This window comes from Orycteropus afer, unplaced genomic scaffold (genome assembly GCF_000298275.1).
Source record: "Orycteropus afer afer isolate SDZICR_OR568_19922 unplaced genomic scaffold, OryAfe1.0 scaffold00185, whole genome shotgun sequence".
In the NCBI taxonomy this organism is placed as follows: domain Eukaryota; kingdom Metazoa; phylum Chordata; class Mammalia; order Tubulidentata; family Orycteropodidae; genus Orycteropus; species Orycteropus afer.
Genome location: NW_006921772.1, coordinates 112,815 through 124,307, shown reverse-complemented (window position 1 = coordinate 124,307; position 11,493 = coordinate 112,815). Strand labels below are relative to the sequence as shown.

The 11,493-nt window shown below is 41.9% G+C and overlaps 1 non-coding gene across 1 annotated transcript; it reads left to right on the top strand.

Moving 5' to 3' along the window:
• Positions 1-7,174: 7,174 nt before the first annotated feature.
• On the top strand, positions 7,175-7,264 carry TRNAY-GUA. The gene is given in 2 exon segments: positions 7,175-7,211; positions 7,229-7,264. It is a non-coding gene; the product is annotated as a tRNA-Tyr (tRNA).
• The last annotated feature ends 4,229 nt before the right edge of the window (positions 7,265-11,493 follow it).

The window sequence follows — 11,493 nt, the reverse complement described above, 5'->3', positions numbered from 1 at the left end:
GTTGTTAGTTGCCTTGGGTGGCACTAGGTTAAGCACTCAACAACTAGCCAAAAGGTTGGCAATTTAACCCACCCACAGGCACCTCATAAGATAGCCCTCGTGATCTGCTTCCAAAAAGTCACAGCCATGAAAACACCATGGAGCACACATGGGGTCTCCATGAGTGGGAACTGACTTAATGGCAACAAGCAATAACAATATTTGAACTAAATAAAATCTAAGGGTTATGGTGTCATGCAATATTAACACCAGGCAGTGATGTGAGAGAGGCTTGGAGGCTGCTTTTTACTTGGTATGGCTCTATATTAAGGCCAGGGCCTGAGGTAGGCAGGCCTGAGGCTTGGAGGCTGCTTTAAGCTTTGCTATGGCTCTTTAAGGCAGAAACCTGAGGTAGGTGGGCCAGAGCCTTGTGTTGTTGTTGTTATGTGCCGTCAAGTCGGATCCGACTCATAGCGACCCCTCCTTGGGTTTCTGAGGCAATTATCACTACGAAAGTAGATTGCCCAACCTTCCTTCCAAGGAGTGGCTGGTTGGTTTGAACCGCCAGCCTTCTGGTTAGCAGTCAAGTACATTAGGCACTATGCCACCAGAGTTCCCAGGCCAGAGCCTTAGAGACTGCTTTTCACTAGGGGGTGGCCGTATATTAAGGCTGGGGCCTGAGGAAAGTGGGCCGGAGGCTTGGAGGCTGCTTTTAGCTTTGGTGTGACACTACACTAAGGCAGGGGCCTAAGGTAGGCAGGCCTGAGGCTTGGAGGCTGCTTCTCACTTAGGGATGGCTCTATATTAAGGCTGGGGCCTGAGGTAGGCAGGCCCAAGTCTTGAAGGCTGCTTTTCACTTCGGTGTGCCTCTATATTAAGGCAGGGGATTAAGGTAGGTGGGCCCAAGAGGCTTGGAGGCTGCTTTTTGGTTGGGTGTGGCTCTATACTAAGACCAGGGCCTGAGGTAGGTGGGCTGGGGTTGGGGATGATTTTTGCTTGTAGGCAGCTCTATTTTAAGACCCTAGCCCGAGGTAGGCAGGTGGAGAGAGGTTAGGGACAACTAAGGGAGACGAACTCATCTGTCAGTTTGTCATCCTGTGGTGGCTTATGTGTTGCTATCAGGCCAGAGGCTATGCCACCATGTTGCAAAAACACAAGCAGGGTTACTCACGGTGGGCAGGTTTCAGTGGAGCTTCCAGGCAAAGACAGACTCGGAAGAAGGAAGAAGCCATCCACTTCTTAAATAATTGGCCAGTGGAAACCTTATGAATAGCAGTGAAATATGGCCCAATATATTACTGGAAAACTTCATGAATAGCCCTGAAACATTGTACAATATAGTGCCAGAAGATGAGCCCATCAGGTTGGAAGGCTCTCAAAATTTGGGGAAAAGCTGACTCCTCAGAGTAGAGACAACCTTAACAATATGGACAGAGTAAGGCTTTCGGGATCCCCACTGGCTAATGTATCATGACTCAAAATGAGTAGAACCAGATACAAACATCCACTAATAATCAGAACATAGAATGTATGAAGAATGAATCTAGGAAAATTGGAAGCTGTCAAAACTTGGAACACATAACGATCAATATGCTAGGCATTAGTGAGCTAAAATGGACTGGTTATGGCCATTCTGAATCAGACAACCATATAATCTACTATGCTGGGAATGACAAATTAAAGAGGAATGGTGTGGCATTCATTGTCACAAAGAAAGTTTCAAGATCTATCCTGAAGTACAATGCTGTCAGTGATAGAATAATATTCATATGCCTACAAGGAACACCAGTTAATACTACTATTACTCAAATGTATGCATCAACCACCAAAGCCAAAGATGAGGAAATTGAAGATTTCTAACAACTTCTGCAGTCTGAAATTGACTGAACACATAATCAAGATGTGTTAATTATCACTGGTGACTGGAATGCAGAAGTTGGAAACAAAGAAGAGTTACTAGCAGTTGGAAAGTAGGGCCTTGGAGACAGAAATAATAGCGGAGATTGCATGATAGAATTTCCCTAGACAATGACTTATTCATTGCAAACACCTTTTTTCAGCAACATAAGTAATGACTATACATGTGGACTTCACCAGATGGAATACACAGGAATCAGATTGACTACATCTGTGGCAAGAGGCAACAGAGAAATTCACTATCTTTGGCCAAAACAAGGCCAGGAGCTGACTGTGGAACAGATCATCAACTGCTCATGTGCATGTTCAAGTTGAAGTTGAAGACAATTAAAACAAGTCCATAAGAACAAAAATATGACCTTGATAATATCCTTCTTGAACCATGTAAAGAATAGATTTGATGCACTGAACACCAATGACCAGAAACCAGAGGAATTGTGGGATGACATCAAGAACATCATCCATGAAGAAAGCAAGAGATCACTAAAAAGATAAGAAAGGAAAAATAGACCAAAATGGAGGTCAGAAGAGACTCTCACCCTTGAGCACAGAGTAGCTGAAGCAAATGGAAGAAATGACAAGATAAAAGAGCTGAACAGAACATTTCAAAGAGCAGCTCAAAAAGACAAAATCAATTACTATAATGAAATGTGCAAAGACCTGGAATTAGAAAACAAAAGGGAACAACACGCTCGGCATTTCTCAGGCTGAAAAACCTGAGGAAAAAATTTAAGCCTCGAGTTACAATCATGAAAGATTCTATGGACAAAATATTGAATGATGCAGAAACATCAAAAGAAGATGGAAGGAATACATAGAATCACTGTGCCAAAAAGAACTGGTCATCCATTTCAGGAGGTGGCATATGATCAAGAACCAATGGTATTGAAGGAAGAAATCAAAGCTGCACTGAAAGAATTGGTAAAGAACAAGGCTCCAGAAATTAACGGAATACTCATTGAGATGTTTCAACAAACGATGCCCCGCTGGAGACACTCATTCAGTTCCAAGGGATCTGGAAGGCAGCTACCTGAAAACGGACTGGAAGAGATTCATATTTGTACCCATTCCAAAGAAAAGTGATCCCACAGAATATGGAAATTATCATACAATATCATTAATATCACATCTAAGTAAAATCTTACTGAAGATCATTCAAAAACGATTGTAGCAGTATATTGATAGAGAGCTTCCAGAAATGAAAGCTGGATTCAGAAGGAGATGTGATACAAGGGATATCATTGCTGATGTCAGATGGATCTTAGCTGAAAGGAAAGAATTCCAGAAAGATGTTTACTTATGTTTTATTGACTATGCAAAAGTATTCGATTGTGTGGATCATAGGATCATAACAAACTGTGGATAACATTGAGAAGAATGGGAATTCCAGAATACTTAATTGTGCTCATGAGGAACGTATACATAGCCCAGGAGGCTGTTGTTTGAACAGATCAAGGGGAAACTGCGTGGTTTAAAACCAAGAAGGGAGTGCATCAGGTTGTATCCTTTCACCATATTTATTCAATCTATATGCTGAACAAATAATCCAAGAAGGTGGATTATATAAAGAAGAATGTGGGATCAGGATTAGGGGAAGATTCACTAATAACTTGCAATATGCAAATGACACAACTTTGCTTGCTGAAAGTGAGGATGACTTGAACCATTTACTGATGAAGACTGAAGAATATGTTCTGCAGTATGGAGTACATCTCAATATAAAGAAAACAAAAATCCCCTAACTGGACCAATAAGTAGCATCACAATAAATGGAAAAAAGATTGAAGCTGTTAAAGACTTCATATTACTTGGTTCTACAATCAACACTAATGGAAGCAGCAGTCAAGATATCAGAAGATGTGTTGCATTGGGCAAATTTGCTGCAAAGGACCTCTTTCAAGTGCTGAAGAGCAAAGATGTCTCCTTGAAGACTAGGTGCACCTAACCCAAGCCATAGTATTTTTAATCACCTCTTTTTTATGTGAGTGCTGGACAATGAATAAGGAAGACCAAAGAAGAGTTGATGCTTTTGAGTTGTGTTGTTAGAGAAGAATGCTAAGAGCACCATGGATTGCTAAAAGGTCTATGTACAGGTTCCTCATGAGTACAATTAAGTGTTCTGGAATTCCCATTCTTCTCAATGTTATCCACTGTTTGCTATGATCCACACAATCAAATGCTTTTGCATAGTCAATAAAGCACAAGTAAACATCTTTCTGGTATTCTTTGCTTTGAGCCAAGATCCATCTGACAGCAGCAATGACAACCCTTGTTACACATCCTCTTCTGAATCCAGCTTGCACCTCTGGAAGTTCTCTGTCAATATACTGCTGCAACCATTTTTGAATTATCCTCAGTAAGATTTTACTTGGATGTGATATAAATGATATTGTTTGATAATTTCCACAATCTGTGGGATCACCTATGACAGAGTAGAACTGCCCCGTATACAGTTTTCTAGGCTGTAATCATTATGAAAGAGCCTAAATGCCCTCACCAAAACTGATCAGCAGGCCTTTCTCCCATGGAGCCACTGAATGGGTTCAAAACCCCAAACGCTCTCTTAGCAGATGAGCACCTAACAATTGTGCCACCAGGTCTTTTTCACATCAGGTTAAGAGAGCTAAATTTAACAATCTAGTCAACTAGAAATTCTCTTGGAATATTCCTGAAAAATCCATATTATATATTAGGTGAGAAAACAAATCAGTAATTTTACAAAATGAGATCTAGAGTTTACAAACAAAACCCTCTGCCTAATCTCTATGCCTATGGGAATACACGATTAAAAACATGCGAACAACAACAAAAAAATCATTTCCATTATATAACTACTGCTTCTGAATCTCGGTGCTCTGGTGGCATAGTGCCTAAGGCATTTGGCTGCTAACCAGAAGGCTGGCATTTCAAACCCACCAGCCTCTCCTCAGAAGGAAGATTGGGCAATCTACTTCCATAGAGGTACCACCTCAGAAACCCAACGAGGGGTCGCTATGAGTCGAATCAACTTGCTCTCTACAGTATCCAGTAGAGTAATTTAGAGATGGCCAGAGAAGGGCACATCTTGGCTGTCTTTCCCAACATCTCCACAGTCATGCAGAACCTTCTCTCAACCATCAAGGAAGAGGTCAAGAGAAAGGTTTGAGCCTCTTCTCTTACTATTGAGGACAAACTTTTTCTACCTATCCCAAGTCATTACATTCTTAGATTCATTTCCTCTCATAATGAGCCTTAGACTCATGTTCACCATTAAGAAAGAAAGAAAAACAAACTTAATGAAGACATTTGCCTTAGCAACTGTCACAATCAAAAACAGACATTTTCAGATGTAATTAATTTTTTTTCTAAGATAATTTATCCTATTAAAATATGGTAATTTCCTGTAGTTTCAAGTTATCTGAAACCTTTGTAAGATTGAAAGCTACAGTTAATTTCTTGCTATAAGCAGTATAATTTGAACTTAAGAAAATCAGGCAGCATTTTACACAAGGACGTAAAAACTAAAATCATTTATTTATAACTCAGGTACTTACAGGATTCTGGTTGTGCCCTAGGAAATCTGCAGAAGTCTTGGTATTGGAGTGCAAAGGGCAGCCCAGAAAGAACCTAAGTGCCCTCCCCAAAACTGATCCAACCTTCTCCTAGCAACATCTCTGGCTGACAAGGATCTAAGAAGAAAGCCCTTGCAGAGATGTGATATTTGACGACATTGGTATGCCCAATTCAAAAATCAGCATGATTGGAGGTTTAATGAGGCACTTTGTTATTCTCTGCAATAAAAATGAAAAAATAGAGACAGAGTTCTTCAAGCTTAATTACCACATCTGTTATTAGGCACTTTAGTGTGATTGACTGGAGTGTATGTTGGACACGGTGCCAAGAAAGCCTCCCCATAAAAGCAGCTTCCTGCTTACTGCCTGAATGGCTTGGGTCTCTGTTACAACCAGGATTTCCATAGCAAACAAGCAAAGCTTGGCATCCACAAGCTCCTGTGCCAGCTGAAGGCACTTTTCCTGGTGCCTGTTAAGATGGAAGTAGGGCCTGAGCTGCTTGCTCTGACCACTGCTTCTCTCCTCATTTCAGACTCCACTACATGTCCCAGGACAAAGAGGCACAGTGTGAAAAGGAGGAGCAAGGCAAGACTAGGAGACTTTGAGCTATGCAGAGGCATGGCTTTATTACGGTTTTATTATGATGCCTATTTGGGGACAATTAAAATTAGGAGTTATGATGGGATCCTGCAGATAGAAGCCTTTTCTAGCTTCTGAGGTAATTATGACTTGAAAATGCAGTCAACAGACAACACCAAGAAGTTGGCTCTCTGGATACCTGATTCCTTGGATGCCCTGGGCCCTGTGAACAAAGATGATGATTTTGAAAATCAACTACCAAATGAGATTTCAGGAATTTAATATCACATTCTGTAACTGCACTTGTGACATGACACATTAGAAGGTACACACTTGCACTTAGAACCATTATTTCTGTCCCTGGTAAAGCTGTTTACTTATTCATTCAATTATCTTTTGTAGGCAAGTGGGAATCTACTAGTTAAACTGTAGTTTATTTAAAAAGGATTCCCTTTATAATAAAGGCATTTGACTGCTAACCAGAAGGCTGGTGGTTCAAACCCACCAGCCACTCTCAGAAAAAAGATTGGGCAATCTACATCTGTAGAGATACCGTTTCAGAAACCCAAGGAGGGGTCGCTATGAGTCGAATCAACTCGATGGCAGTGAATCTGGTTCTTGGTTTTCATAATAAAGTACGGCATCCCTGGGTGGTATAAATGGTTTATGTACTTGGCTACTAACCGAAAGTTGCAGGTTCAAGTCCACCCAGAAGTGCCTCAGAAAAAAGGCCTGGTGATATACTTTCAACAAGCAGCCATTGAAAACCCTACGAAGCACAGTTCCACTCTGTGGAGTGGAAGGTGTGAGGTCACACACCTGAGTCACAGAGGACTCAGCGGCCATTGGGTTCTGACTGGTTATAAAGTATACCATCATTCAACTTTAAAAACTGCAAAAATCTTAAGGCAAGCTCTTGTACCAGCAATAAAATAGGGACAGCAGTCACTGGCGCACAAAACACTCTTTAGACCAGAAGTACAAGCATGAAAGCTGCAGTAAACAACTTCACATGTGAACACACCCTGGATAGGGAAATAGACAAACACTCACCTAACCCAGCCTTGTCTAAGGAAAACAGCAGCCCTGTGTCTCAGAAATTCACGACTATGACATAAGTAATTAGAAAAACTAAAACATGTAAGTTCCCTTCGATAGCTCAGCTGGTAGAGCGGAGGACTGTAGGGCCTGTATCTGCGGCTATCCTTAGGTCGCTGGTTAGATTCTGGCTCGAAGGAGAGTTGGGTTTATTTTAGGAGCTCTGGTGGTACAGTGCCTAAGGCACTTGACTCCTAACCAGCAGGCTGGCAGTTCAAACCCACCAGCCACTCCTCGGAAGGAAGGTTGGGCAATCTACTTCCGTAGTGATACTGCCTCGGAAACTGAAGGAGGGGTCGCTATGAGTCGGGGCCAACTCGATGGCACATAACAACAACAACAAAACATATACACCATGCAAATACATTCTTCTTGAACCATCAAGTATAAACAAGAATGTCTTTCAGACATTCTTTGTATTTCATTTGCTCTTAGAGGATGAGGTTATACAAATGGATGATGCCCTGTCCAACTGCTTTTTTGCACTAAAAGTCTTCTACAGTGTTTTGAAAGTGTGGTTATTATCAATGGTGATATCATACACAGAAATTAATCTGTAAAAATCTCATTCATAACTGTTTCCAAAACACAATGAACTCAATCAGATTCTACAAAGAATAATAATCAAAAAAAAAAAAAAAAAGTGTTAAGTTGGGGAGCAGGGAAAGAATTTTCTAAGCTACAAAAAGGTCTTACCAGCATTTGATAAAAATAAGAATTTATGATTTTCTCTGGAAAGAAATGAACATTTATAAAAGTCATTGTTTTAGAGAAGTAACAGACAGGGAGCAACTCTGCCCCTGGGATGGAGACTAAGTGTCAGTTCCTACAGGTTTGCCCCTGGGTCTGCTCAGTCTCCAACCATCTTTCCAGTTTGAGAAAAGGGGGTATTCAGGGAAGTGGATCTCAGCATTCTCAGACCAATGGCAGTCCAGTTCGGTGTCATATGACTCCTACTCATGATTGCTGGTGTCCCTGAGTGACACAAGCAATTAAGTCCTCAGCTACTAACCGAAAGGTTGGTAATTCAAACCCACTCAGAAGTGCATTGGAACACAGGCCTGGTGATCTGCTTCTGAAAGGTAATAATCATGAAAACATTACAAAGTGCAGTTCTACTCTGAAACACGTGGGGTCGCCATGAGTTGGAATTGATTCAACAACAACTGGTAGTCATAATTGCTAACAGGCTCTCCCACATTCCCCAGACTTTTGGAAACCTGGCCTTTCTCTCTTTGGTTGCCATAATATAAATGACTGAGGCTATTTTCAAACTAAGCCTTCCCCTCACCCTCTTTTTTCTCCTTATCCATAAATGAGCCTTTGTTAACCACTTAGGAAGAAGAGAAGAGGGGTGGTAGAGCATGGTGAAAGTGAACTCAACCAATTCTAAAGTTATATAAAAGCCTCTTTCCAAACAAATAAAAGAGCTCTTGAAGCAAAATTCCTTCACAAGATACATTTCTACAAGTAATGTCTTTTATGGTATTACAAAGAAAGGAGCTGTACTTTAAGACATCTAAAAGCAAGCCAAGTTCTAGGGAGTAATAACAGATGGTTGCCCAAGAGGTAGGGACTCCTTGCTTGCTTCTTTTTACCACCCATCTGCATGATTAAAACAGACATTTCCACATTCTTCCATAGATCATGCACAGACTCATACTCCAGTTGCTAGAATTTAAGGGTGGAAGGAAAGAAATATCAGCAAAACATAACAACAATGTGATCTTGTCTCAGCCTGGTACCATTATGCCCTCCAATGAGGGATGCCCTGCCAGAATTCCACCCAGATTTCAGACAAGGGCTTCTATGCTTCTCCTTGAAAGCTCTAAAACAGGTGACAATCCCTCCAGAACCCAGACACGGAAAGCAAAACAGAGCAATTTAACTTTCTCTTAACTTTATGCAAACAGAAATGAAAGGGCAGCAACACTCTGAAGCCACTAGGCAAGGTCTGAGTTCAATCTTTCCACTACTGCAGGCCTGAATTCAAAATTTTGGTTTAATTATTTAACTTGGAATGAATGGCCTACAGGATATGGACCTGTCTGTGTCTGAAGTTCTAAGGCATTTGAAGTTTTAAAACAACTTGTCTTCCTCGATTTCAATTCTTAGCTCTTCAATTTAGATTTCCTGGGTCATAACAAAGTAGCTTTGCTTTGGGTTTTCATTTTTCCCCCATAACTGCTAATGAAATTAAAATTATTTTCTTGAGTTGTTGTTGTTATGTGCGCTCAAGTTGGGCCCGACTCATAGCGACCCATCCTTGAGTTTCTGAAGTGGTATCACTACAGAAGTAGATTGCCCAACCTTCCTTCCGAGGAGTGGCTGGTGGGTTTGAAGTGCCAGCCTTCTGGTTAGCAGTCAAGTGCCTTAGGCACTACACTACCAGAGTTCCTACTTACTTGAGTAGGGAATCTAAAACCAAAACCAAAACCAAACACTGCCATCGAGTTGATTAGAACTCATAATGACCTCCCCTTGGGTTTCCAAGGCTATAAATCTTTAAGGAAACAGATCGCCTCATCTTTCTTCCATGGAGCACCCGGTGGGTTCAAACCACCAACCTTTTGGTTAGAAGCCAAATGCCTTAAGCAGTACACACACCACCAGAGTTCATACAGAACCTCCATCCCTTCTGGCAGGTACTCCTACAGGCCACTTGTTATTTATAATACCTATAGGGAGAAAGGGAGCTCAGGTAGCATAGTGGCTGAGGCACTGGACTGCTAACCAGAAGGCTGGCAGTTCAAAGTCACCAGCCACTCCTTGGAAGGAAGGTTGGGCCATCTACTTCTGTAGTGATACTGCCTCAGAAACCCAAGGAGGGGTCGCTATGAGTCGGGTCCGACTCGACAGCACTAACAACAACAACAACCTAGGGAGAAAGGAGATTAAAAGATCAAGTTACGCTGTACTTCCCAACAAAGCAGGCCACAGCTGTACAATGGATTCTGAGCAACTGCTCTCTGAAAAGACAGAAAGACTTCTGTTCTCCTGTAGGGTCTGCTAGGGTAACCATATGTGGCATGGATTAGGGAGTCCTGGTACTCTGTTAAGGAGCTCTGGTGGCACAGTGGATAAGGCACTTGACTGCTAATCTAAAGGTCAGCAGTTCAAACCCGCCAGCAGCTCTGAGGAAGGAAGATAGGGCAATCTACTTCTGTAAAGATGTACAGCCTTGGAAACCCAATGGGGGTCACTATGAGTCAGAAACAACTCAATGGCAGTGAGTCTGGTTGGTTTTTTTTTTTTTTTTTTTTTTTTTGGTACTCTGTTAAGGAGCCTTGGTTATGTAGTGGTTAATTGCCGGGCTGCTAACCAAAAGGTCAGCGGTTTGAACCCATCAGCCACTCCATGGGAGAATGATGTGGCAGTCAGCTTCTGTAAAGATTTGTAGCCTTGGAAACCCTATGGGGCAGTTCTACACTGTCGTATAGGGTCATTATAAGTCAGATTCAACTCAATGGCAATGGATTTTTGGATGGGTGCTCTGTTACCTACTGGGCAGGACAGGTTTACAACCATACTTCTGAACCATGGCCCTGTGCCACCACCTGACACTCTATTTTCAGTCTGTTTTCATGGGGACTAGAAGCAGATTGAGGAGCTCTGGTAGCGTAGTGCCTCAGGCACTTGACTGCTAACCACAAGGCTGGCAGTTCAAACTCACCAGCCACTCCTCGAAAGGAAGGTTGGGCCATCTACTTCTGTACTGATACTGCCTCAGAAACCCAAGGAGGGGTCGCTATGTGTTGGGTCCAACTCAATGGCACATAACAACAACAACAACAGAAGCAGATTATCAGATTTTGCCAACTTTAAAAAAGCTAACACATTCATCTTTAAAAATTTATATATAAGTTCGAAAAAGAGAAAGAGAGAGCAATTCATTTTTACACATTTCCCCAAAGATCTGTTAAAGTGAGGTGGAAGAGAATGTGTATTTCATGGATAGAAGACAGTGGTTTCAATTTGGTCTACTTGTGGCTAAACTTTGAGACTTGGCTAAGTCATACTTCAACAGGAAAGAGTTTTACATGTCAGTGTTAGGCCTATGCCCTAACTGTGAGTCAAGAAAAAGGAAGAGCCCTCAGGAAAACAGCTGCCCCAAAACTCATACTCAGTTTCTCCAGGGCATAGAAGGAAGTAGAAAGAGCAAGCTCTTGCAAACTGCCATCTAGATGCAGTGATGGGTCTCTCCTTGTCCAGAGCCAAGAAGAATGAAGAAAACCCAAAATTCATGGAAACAATTAGTCCTAGCGACTGGTACACCATCCGATCTGCAGCCCATATGACTATGTGACCAGAAGAACTAGATGGTGCCTGGCTACTACTGTCAACCACTTGGAACAGGATCTCTGTAGGA